We start from the raw sequence: 8,734 nt of genomic DNA, 5'->3' as shown, positions 1-8,734 counted from the left end.
GTTTTACTGACTTTTCTTACTGCTATAAAGGAATCAGGCAGTTGGGTATTGATACATTATTTGGTGCTCTCATTCATGGTAAAGGATTTGATAAATAAGTTCTTAAAACACTAAAGCAAAATCAAATGAGCAAAACTAAGGATAAAATGTAATATTCATCAGAACAAGGATCACTGAGAAAAAATATTCAGAAACAACTTTAATAAAACCTGAGTTGAAATAACTGCAAAAAAAAAAAAAAAAAGAAGAAGAAGAAGAAAAAGAAAAGAAAAGAGCTATCAAGACAGGAAAAGACATGGAGGAATCTTAAAAGCATATTGCTAAGTGAAAGAAGTCAATCCGAAAAGGCCACATACTGTATATATGATTCCAACTATACAACATAGTGAAAAACATAAAAATATGTAAACAGCAAAAAAGAGCAGTCATTGCTAGGAGGGTGAAGAGGTGAAGCACAGGGAATGTTTAGAGTGGAGATACTATTATACATGATACAGCAATGATGGACACATGTCATTATACATTTATCAAAGAGGAAAGAGTTACAACATAACCCATAAGAGTTACAACAAGGAGGAATGAACCTAAAATAAACTACAAATTTTAGTTAATATTAATGTATCAATATTGGTTCATCAGTTGTAACAAATGGACCACAATCGTATAAGATTTAATAACAAGGGAAGCTATAGGAAGGAGAGGAGATATATGGGAACTGTTTGTGCTTTCTCATCAATTTTTCTGTAAATAAAAAACTGCCTAAAATGTCTATTAATTTTTTAAAAGTATAAAGAATGTAACCAGGAAAGAGCAGTAAAAACAAAACCAAAAGTAGAGGAAGCATACTGGAGATTTAAAATCCAAGTAAAGGAAGAGAAGGAAGGAAGGAAGGAAGAAAGAAAGGAAGGAAGGAAGGAAGGAAGGAAGGAAGGAAGGAAGGAAGGGAGGAAGGGAGGGAGGAGACGGAGGGAGGGAGAGAGAGAAAGAAAAGAAAAAAGAAAGAAAGGAAAAGAAAAGAAAAGAAAAAAAATTAGCCGAGTGTGGTAGCACATGCTGTAGTCCCAGCTACTTGGGAGGCTGAGGCAGAGAATCACTTGAACTGAGGAGGTGGAGATTGCAGTGAGCTGAGATTGCTCCACTCCACTCCAGCCTGGGCAACAGAGCAAGACTCTGTCTCAAAAAAAAAAAAAAAAAAAAAAAAAAAAGGGACAGAGAACACAGAAATCAGAAAACCAGCAACAACAAAAAACAAGCTAATATCCCTAACTGACATACATGATTTAATGATGTAACAGAGTTCCCAAAACAAGGAATAGAAATGGAAACACACTGAAGCATATCTTTCAGACATTGCAGAACATTGAGGACAAGGAAATTATCCTGAAATAGATAAATAAAAGCCAACTGCAAATGTAGACTCTGTAATTAGAATGACTTTGTACTTCTCAAAATGAATACTGGAAGCTAGAAGAAAATAGAGAACTCCCTCAAAATCCTGAAACGAATTTCAAAAGCTTGAAAAATATTTCCCAGACAAACATTCAATCAAGTTGTTGGAGAAGTATTAAAAAGTCTCCATCTACAATAAACTTTTTCTCAGGAAGCTGCTTTACAATGTACTCCACCAAAATGTGAAGGTATATTAAGATAGAAAATACACGAGAAATTGGGAATACAGCACCAGTGGCAGGGAAATAAAATGTATAGTACAATGGTGAAGGAAGACATCAGGATGAAAACCGAATATCAAGTTTAGAAATCACTCAGTTTATTGTTTTGGCAAAGCTTTTATGGTTATTTGTGATTTTTTTCTAAAAATAATGTTCAGGAAACAAAACACGAAAGATAGGTAAATAATATTGCCAAACATAATTATATAAAGGGTGATTACTCATTCAATAAAAATTCTGATATAACTATATTTGAAGGAAAAATTGCTAAGAAGGGTGTCTGTGGAGGTGTTTATGGTGAGGAAGAGAAGTGAATCTTCTATTTGTATCATGGGAAATCAATGGAAAATACTAAGCTTAAAATTAATATGTAGCATATGTATTAGAGTACAATTTTGTCTTTGTAACAAAGACCCAAAAGAACCATAGCTTAAAAGAAGCAGACATTACTGTGACTGTCTGAGGGTGTAATCAATGCCAGAGTGATGCTTTGGCTTCATGGTGTTGGTTCCAGTCTTCTATGTCATGGCTCCCTCCTTCCTACAGTGTGCTGGGTTCAATCACTGTTTCATGAAGCCTTCATTCTCAAAAGCAGAAACATGAGGAAGAGATAAATAGAGGTTATTTCCTTCTCTTATGGACATAACCTGGAAGCTTTACATACATTTTCTCTCTTATGCCTTTACTTAGAAGTTGGTCACGTGATGATGCTGACTCTCAAGGGAAGTCACTGTAATCTTTTCATGGGTGGCTATGAGTTCAGCTAATTTTCCATTTATTGGAAAAAACAGAAATAATGAATGGACAACTAGCCATCTCTGCAATAGCATGATATTTGGAGATATGCAGGTAAAAACAGCAACACAAAATGCCAAATGGCTGAAAATGCCTCTACTATGAGGAATAAGATAGGAGAGACCACTGTTTCGCATACACATATTTTTTTGAAGTAATTGAGCTTTTAAAACGTGTAGTTAACTTTGATTAAAAATTTTGTTAATAAAAAAAAAAAAAACAGCTTTAAGAACCAAAGTATGGATCAATAATTCAGCCAGGCTAAAGTGAGAAAGGGAAAGAGCATTCCATGAGGGAAAATCGCTTGTTGGAAGAGGAAAACTAGATCTGTCTTGATGCAAAAACCCAAATGGGACTGAGCATGGAAAACAAGAGGTAAGGAAGTGGGTAGAGTTGAGGTTGAAGATTTCAGGCACGTCAATGCAGCAAACACTACAACATAAGGGCTCTTCCGGGGAAAAAGAAAAGGATAATTCTTTATGAATTCACAGAAACAAGCAAAGGTGGTCTTCACTCAAGATGTTAGTGCAATTAACGTAAAATATCCTCACAGTGAGAGTGTGAAAATACAGCAGGGGTCCATTCCTGCAGGATTTCCCCTGTTCCCTGTTGCTCGGCCTGTGATTGATTTGCGTGGGCTTCTCTGAAGAGAAATCGACTCCGGTGTGAACGGTTTGGGAATCTCCGTCTCCTGCTGGCTCCCAGGTGCGCTGTCCCGACGCGACGAGACGCGGTGAGCCGACAGAAGGGCTGACCGGCTCACCTGCCGCCCCAGGTCGAAGGCAAACCCGGTGCGCCCCGTCGGCCCGGTCACGCCCGCAGCCTGCTCAGGCACCTCCTGCCTCGGGACCAGGAAGCGGAAGAAAGGGAGAGACCCGCCCGGCAACTACGTTACTATCATGTCTCGAACATTTGTGTGAGTCCCATGAAAGTTAAGCCCGTTTTTCCCCCCTCGAAGCGTTTCCATTCAGTTCTTGTTCATTCATGTGAAAACGAGCCATTTCCACGTCTCCCAAACGTCTTCGAACCATGTCCTAAGTCTTCTAAGGCCGCCAGTGGGTTCCGATCACAAACTCTGAAATAAAATACTCAGGAAATGAAGTGTATCGAGACGAGGTGGCCGAGTGGTTAAGGCGATGGACTGCTAATCCATTGTGCTCTGCACGCGTGGGTTCGAATCCCACCCTCGTCGGGTGAGGTCTTTTAATACGAGAAAACAATACCCAAGTCCAGCCAACTTTCCTTTAGACTCTCCTGGAATTCGGGACCCTGGCCTTGGAGAGGAAAAAGCAGCTGTCGTAATTCTGTACCATCAGTATTACGATGGTGTTGCTGGGTTTTCTAACTTTAATGGTTGATTCGGTATTGATTGTCAATATTGTTCGCGTGATCAGTTTAATGAATATTCTTCTGGTGGGCTTCCTACCTGATGACTGTAAAAACGCGTTAGAGCCTGAGAGAAAGGGGAGAGGGGAATAGAGTAGAGGAAGGTGACAGTGGGGCTAGAGAGAGAGATGAAGCTGCCAAAAAGGGGGAAAAACACGAGGTGGTGGTTACCCCAACCCCTTCTTTTAGAAATCATTACTACTGTGAGAGTTAAAATAAATTCATTAAAAAAAAAAACCCAGCACGACAAATACCCCAAGACAGAAATTCAATTACTAGATTCTCAAGACAAATCAAGGGACCAACATTGAAGAAACACGTAGCACTGACATGGCCACAAGATTTTTGTTTTGTTTTGTTAAAAAAGGAAGGAAGGAGGGAGGGAAGGAAGGAAGGAAGGAAGGAAGGAAGGAAGGAAGGAAGGAAGGAAGGAAGGAAGGGAGGGGAGAAGAAAGAGAAAAAGAGAAAGAAAAAAGCAAGCTGGGCTCTGTAGCTCAGGCCTGTAATCCCAGAACTTTGGGAGGCCGAGGTGGGTGGATCACCTGAGGTCAGGAGTTCAAGACCAGGCTGGCCAACTTGGCAAAACCCCATCTCTACTAAAAAATACAAAACTTTAGCAGGGCGTGGTGGGCGCCTGTAATCCCAGCGACTCGGGAGGCTGAGGCGCGAGAATCGCTTGAACCCAGGAGGCAGAGGTTGCAGTGAGGTGAGATGGCGCCACTGCTCTCCAGCCTGGGCAAGAGAAAGAGACTCTGTCTCAAAAAACAAAACAAGTTATGAAATTTGAAGGTAAGTTATTTTCAAGTCTTCTTCATGATCATCTTAATAGCTGCATTATAGTCACAGGAGTTGATATACTTTAGCAATTCTTCTGTTTTCAAAATGTATTATAGGAAAATTAATGAGTCAAAGGATTGTTGCAAAAATAGGTCAAAGGCTTTGAACGTCTTCTGGTTATTGCTGGTAATTAGTGATTTCTATTTCAGTGTATGTTGTTTCTCTTTGCAATCAACAGTGAAAGAGGGACCCAGTTACCCTACTGACACTTTGACGCAGGATAGGTATTCAAGGAGGTAACCATGTTCTTGGGACACAGCAACGGTGGTGACCGTACAGTCAACACAATAAGCCTCAGCATTCACACTGAAATTGAGCTCATTCAACAGCTATCAAGAGGAAATTTCCCCTAGAGAGAGCATGCGCATTTTGACTTTACCTGTACTTAGACTGAGCCTTTGCTCATTACAATAGTAAAAAACACACCTCTGACTGGAGATTTAAGATGCCAATGAGACATCCCATGTATGAACAAGCATGTACAGCTACTGCGCATGTGCACGCAGAGGACCACCCAGAAGATGCTTACTAGTAACACTTCTTCTCACCTCCTTCTAAATAGTCATGTAAGGCCCCTATAAAGGGAGCCTCCCTAGCGCCAATCTTTGCTGTCTCATCCTTAAGAACAGTCTGCCCTGGGTTCTCTCTCAGGGTGCGTTGTCTATTCTGCACCTAACTTACAAAATATTCTTTTTCCTTTGCAATAAATTAATCTACGCTGCACTTCTTTTGCTGTGTGACTCTGGTTTAAATTATTTTAAACTAATAAGACAAGAACCGCCGGGCACGGCGGCTCACGCCTGTAATGCTAGCATTTTGGGGGTCTGAGGTGGGCTGTTCACTTCATGTCAGGAGTTCGAGACCAGCCTGGTCAACATGGTGAAACCCCATCTCCGCTACAAATACAAAAATTAGCCGGGCATGGTGGCGCACGCCTGAAATCGCAGTTACTCGGGTGGCTGAAGCAGGAGAATCGCTTGAACTTGGGAGGCGGAGGCTGCAATGAGCCAAGATCGTGTCACTGCACTCCAGCCTAGGCAACAGAGTAACACTTTGTTGAAACACACACACACACAAACACACACACACACGATCCGAGGTCTTACAACAGCCATCAACAACTTGACAAGCTGAATTACATTATTTATTTATTTTATTTTATTTATTATTTATTTGAGACGGAGTCTCCCTCTGTCACCTAGGCTGGAGTACAGTGGCCCAATCTCGGCTCACTGCAACTTCTGCCTCCCGGGTTCAAGCAATTATTCTGCCTCGGTCTCCCAAGTAGCTGGGACTGTAGGCACCCAACACCACTCCCGGCTAATTTTTTTTTAGTAGAGACCGGGTTTCACCATGTTGGCCAGGCTGGTTTCGAACTGCTGACCTCTAGCACTCCACCCGTCTCGGCCTCCCGAAGTGCTGGGATTACAGGCATGAGCCACCATGCCTGGTCAACAATTATTTATATACTTTATATTTATATAAAATCATATATGTTACATATATATATTGGATATATCAAGTAGAATGGCAAGAATTTTTCCATATTCTATTCTTTATGCATTTACTTGCTATAAATCTATCAGTCCTTAGAATCGTTTACCTCAAATATATTTCCTTTAACTTTTCAAATAGATTTTTAAAACAATTCATAGAAAAAATTTAAATACATTGAAATTTATATTAGTTATAAAATACCCATGTATCTATCTCAGAACTTCCATTTTATCCATTTTTGAAAATTCTTGTTCTACAAAATAGCACTTTTTTCATTTTTAAACTTTTTTGTGAATATTATCACCCATGCAGAAAAGTACATAAAATATATATGCAAACTTAACTTTATGTACAGAAAAGTGTATAAAATATGTATGCCAACTTAAGTAATTACAAAGCAAGCACCTGCAGAATTGTGACAAAGGCCAAGCAGTAGAACATGGCAAGCATCTAATAAGGGAAACCTCCCAGTCACTGTCTCCTCTCTTCCCCAAAAATATATATCATGTATTATATGTCATATATGTTCTATAACATGTTATATATCATGTGTTATATATCATATGTTATATGTCATATATCATATGTTATATATCATATATATGAAAACCAACCTGACTTTAATGGTACTTTCTGCATTTTTAAGAATTATTTTATCACCAATTATTTTATTCTTAAACACCATCGTTTACCTATGTCTGAACGTTATATAAATAGAATCACATCTCCAGTATATTTTCTACATTTTTCCTTGAAATAATATTCTATACATTTCATTCTTGTTGTAGTTTATCCCTGTTTTTATATAGTACGTCACAACATAAACATACTGCAACATATTTATCCTTTGTATTCATTTTCCATTGCTGTGTAAAATATTTCCCTAAAACGTTGTTGCTTAAAACATTTGTTGGCGGCTGGGTGCAGTGGCTTACGACTGTAATCCCAGCACTTTGGGAGTCCGAGGCTGGTGGATCACAAGGTTAAGGGATCGAGATCGTCCTGGCCAATGTGGTAAAACCCCGTCTTTACCAAAAATACAAAAATTAGCTGGGTGTGGTGACGCGCACCTGTAGTCCCAGCTACTCAGGAGGCGAAGGCAGGAGAATCGCTTGAATCCAGGAGGCAGAGGTTGCAGTGAGCCAAGGTCGCACCACTGCACTCCAGCCTGACAACAGAGCAAGACTCTATCTCAAAAAAAAAAAAAAATTGGCTTCTAATTTCTGTGGGGGAGGATTCTGGGAGTGGCTTAGCTGGGTTCTCTGGCTCAGAGTCCCTCACAAAGCTACAATCAAGGTGCCAGCAGGAGCTTCAGTCGTCTCGAGGTTAGACTGGTGAAGGACTGGCTTTCATGATCACTGATATGGTTGTTAACAGCATGTTAAACTGAGGATGTAAGTACTCACCAACTATTGTCTGGAGGCCACTCTAAGTTCCTTGCCATTTGAAGTCTCCACAGCACTGCTGACAACATAGCAACTTGTTTCATCAGAACAAGCAATTCAGAAGAGCCAGAGTACAAGCAAAAGTGACAATCTTTTATAACCTAATTTTGGAAGTGACATCCTATCACGTTTGCTGATGCTGTTCATTGAAAATGTTTAAGTAGGCCCAGCCCACCATTCAAGGGGATGGAATTATACAAGGGCATGATTAACAGGAGCTGGGTATCGTGGGGGGCTCTCTTAAAACCTGCCTAACACACATTTTAGGTTAATGAAAATTTGTGATTCCGTTTACTTCTAGGGCCCTTCTTGTACATTTCTTCTGATGCATATATGCTCACATTGCTGAGTTATACATTATGGATATGTCATGGGTCTGGCTTTGTTCAATATGATGTTGGTGAGATAGATCCATGTAGTTGTAGTTCATTTTCATTGTGCTGTACTGTTCCACGGTTTGGATACCCATAGTTTATTTATCCATCCTACTGTCAATTGACCTTTTTTTCAAGTTTTGCCTATTATAAACTACATTTTTGGAGATTTTTTCCACATATCTCAGTGCACATTTGCACTGGATATACATACAGAAGTGTAATGTTGAGTCCTATGATATGCATAATTTATTAGATAATTTTATTAGATACCCCCAAAATTTTCTGAGATAGTATCATGCACCTGCAGTATACATTAAATTCCTGTTGCTTCAAATTCTTTCCAAAATTTAATATGATCAGGCTTTTTAATTTCACTATTTTCCTGGATGTTAATCGGTCAAAATTGCTTATTTATTCTGTAAATAGCTGATTAGTAATGTCGTTAAGTCCTTTTTATACTATTATTACTATTCAGTATTCCATTTTGTGAAATTCCTCTTCAAATCACTTGATTTTTGTTTTTCTGTTCCTTTCTTACTGATGTGTAGTAGCTCTTTCTATATTTTGACTACAAGCTCTTTGTTGATTCCATGTGTTACAAACACAATTCCCCTACACTGTAACTTGCCATTTGAACCTCTGAATCTCTTAACAACTTGAGGAACAAAAGATTTTAGTTTTAATGAATCCAGATTTATTTATATGTGTGCGTATGTGTGTATTTGTC

The 8,734-nt window shown here is 39.3% G+C and overlaps 1 non-coding gene across 1 annotated transcript; it reads left to right on the top strand.

Annotated features, from left to right (window-relative positions):
- The first annotated feature begins 3,575 nt into the window (after window positions 1-3,575).
- TRNAS-GCU (transfer RNA serine (anticodon GCU)) lies at window positions 3,576-3,657 on the top strand. Its single transcript has one exon. It is a non-coding gene; the product is annotated as a tRNA-Ser (tRNA).
- Window positions 3,658-8,734: the final 5,077 nt, after the last annotated feature.

This window comes from Macaca mulatta, chromosome 4, assembly GCF_049350105.2.
Source record: "Macaca mulatta isolate MMU2019108-1 chromosome 4, T2T-MMU8v2.0, whole genome shotgun sequence".
NCBI lineage: Eukaryota > Metazoa > Chordata > Mammalia > Primates > Cercopithecidae > Macaca > Macaca mulatta.
The sequence above is the reverse complement of the archived record's forward strand: the minus strand, read 5'-3'. Positions and strand labels throughout refer to the sequence as shown.